Here is a 2995-nt window from a genome sequence, read left to right on the forward strand (position 1 = left end):
CCAAAGAATTCCTCTAAACACATGGATATGATGTTCCCCAACTACTTCTACTCGTGATCAGAGGTGCACATATCGTCAGCCACCAAGGGACATGCTCAACTGGTTAAGGTCAAGCAACTGACAAGCAAATCTGTGCTACTGAGCAGAATATTTACTGTAGCCCATCTTTTATACCAAGACAAAACAATGTACATGATAACACTTCCAAAATCAGAAACTAGGAGAGCCACTGCGTCAGGGCATTTTATTGTTGCTATTGTTGTTGTTGTTATTATTATTATATGTACTAGCTACGGCGGTACATATTCTAAAATTGGAACCATACAGAGAAGATTAGCATGGCCCCTGCGTAAGGCTGACACGGAAATTCGTGAAGCGTTCCATAGTTTTCTTATAGGCGCAGGAGTGGCTGTGTAGTAACTAGCTTGCTTACCAACCACATGGTTCCAGGTTCAGTTTCACTGCGTGGCACCTTGAGCAAGTGCCTTCTACTATAGCCTAGGGCCGATTAAAAACTTGTGAATAGATTTGGTAGACGGAAACTGAAAGAAGCCCGTCGTATGTGTGTGTGTGCATATGTTTGTGCATGTGTTTGTCCTCCCACCGCTTGACAACCGATGCTGCTCTGTTTACGTTCCGTTATCTAGCGGTTCGGCAAGAAGAGACCGATAGAATAAGTACTAGTCTTATAAAGAATAAGTCCGGGGTTGATTTGTCCGACTAAAGGAGGTGCTCCAGCATGGCCGCGGTCAAATGACTAAAACAAATAAAAGAATATATATATACACGTATGCATGTATACATATAGGTATGGATACATACATAATATATACATATATATACACACATAATTGTCACTAATTGTGACTGAGTGGTGGGTAGCACCTATATTGCTAGAAATAAGAGTTAAAAACGCTTAGAGCCACAAGAAAGCATATTTTCATATACTGACAGGGGAGATAACCGCCCCACAACGAAGCTAGATCTCTATACTAGACTAATTTCGTTTGAAAATTAAATATTACAATTGAATTTTTCCTTTTTGGTTTTATATTGCGTATAGCTGCGTTCGTTATTTTGCAATTTTCACGTTAGCATTTTGCTGAATCAGCCATAAATTCTTATGGTAAATATATAGACTGACAGTCAGGATTTAGCCTAACCATTCTGCGATGGAATAATCACTCTCTGTGTGTGAAAAAAAAATTAATATATGTATATATGTTTGTACATACACACACGCACACACATACATACAATAAATACATCAATACATACATATGTATAAACATACAGTATGGAAGAATCATTTTAACAATTCAAGAACATTTTTTATATTCAGTTTTGTTTTGTAGTCGTCCACTGAAGAACTAAGAAAAAGTAAACAAAACATTATTTTTGATCAGAGGTTTGAATTTTGCAAAGTATCGAAATCATTCTATTATCCCTGTTCTCTGAACGTAATTTTGTTCAAATATACCCTCCTAATCTTGTACAACAATCCGTTAATCACAAGCGATTATGGCTTGGTAACAAGTACCATACTTTCTTTACTTGTTTCGGGTAGTTATGTAGTTGCGAACAGATGCAGACATTCTCTTAGTCTTATCATCCTTGACTTAGCAGAACAACCTGGATGTGGCAACCGGTAGAAGAAAGGACTACCCGCTCACCTTGGATGGTACTCATTACTGTTGAGAAGACTGGAGCAATGTGAAATTAAGTGCCTTGTTCGAGGACACAACGCTCTATTGGATCTATGAATTGAACCCACGACCTTATGATCATGACCTGATTACTCTAACCACTAAGCCATGCGCATTCACTAAGAATCCTGTCTATGTTCGTGTGTGTTGTGCGCGCGCACGCACACATGCACATGCATAAACACACACACATACACTCGGGCACGTACACATACATATATAATCTGAGAAGTGAATGAACTACAAATTATGAGCTACCACAGTTCTCTAAAATGGAAGATTAGCAAAACAGCTAAAAGCAAATGTACGATCAACGCAGTGGAAGTAACGAACGACGAAAAATCTCGAAAATAGGTGCGAGCAATTAGTTGAGAAAGATTCCACGATAAAAATTCTGGCATTCTTCAAAATATTCTTGGAGAAGTGTGAACCTCATATTTCCTGATCATATTGAAAATACCAAAATAGAGTAGCGTGGCAAGACTTGAAAAGCAAGAATTGTTTGTTCAGGAAGGCATCCGCTTCTCTTGTTTCCTCTCGTAAGTTTGATTAATTTGATGAAGCTAATTTCAAAGACTCAAGGAGCCGCTCGTTGTTATGTCGCTGTTTTTGTTTAGTTTTCGTGAAACATAATCGGGCAGATCTCTGAATAAAGATTTTCATCCGTGACCATCCCATCTTATTTATCCATGACGTCATCCTTCATTGGATAACGATGGATAGGCAGAATCAGTGGAGCGCCGGTTTGGTTTCGCTTCTTTATGTTTCAATTCAAATCCTGCTGAGGTCAGCTTGCCGTCCACTCTTTCGGAGCTCAATAAAATATTGTACCATTTGTGTACAAGAGTCGATATAATCAGCTGTTTCCTTTCTTCAGTTTTGAGATCACGCGTCTATATGAAAAATCATTATTCACTGTGTTCTTACTTTTTTTTCCACACGGTAAGATGTGATATAAAGGAGATTCCGCTGTTGTTTCTAGAGTTAGATTCCGACTTTGTGGTTGAGTATGTCTGGCTATGTTGACTATGTGACATATCACAAAGCTGTGCCTACTTAAATCTACTGGTGATAAGATACAGAAGCTTAACATCTTGGTTGATTGTTCTATACTCAGTTATATCAGCGACCCATGCTTTCAATAGCGATGATCAAGAGTGTGAGGTAATTCGGATAGCCCTCAGTTCATCACAGGGTTGAGTTAGTAGGATACTAAAGCTATTTCCTGGTTAATATTACAAGTCAACCCGAAAGCGGCGAGCTGGCAGAGTCGTTAGTACGCCGGTTAA

General features: G+C 38.8%; 1 non-coding gene across 1 annotated transcript; it reads left to right on the top strand.

Moving 5' to 3' along the window:
- Positions 1–283: 283 nt before the first annotated feature.
- Positions 284–390, top strand: LOC115227082. Its single transcript, XR_003883070.1, has one exon. It is a non-coding gene; the product is annotated as a U6 spliceosomal RNA (small nuclear RNA).
- Positions 391–2995: the final 2605 nt, after the last annotated feature.

This window comes from Octopus sinensis, unplaced genomic scaffold, assembly GCF_006345805.1.
Source record: "Octopus sinensis unplaced genomic scaffold, ASM634580v1 Contig01638, whole genome shotgun sequence".
Lineage (NCBI taxonomy): Eukaryota > Metazoa > Mollusca > Cephalopoda > Octopoda > Octopodidae > Octopus > Octopus sinensis.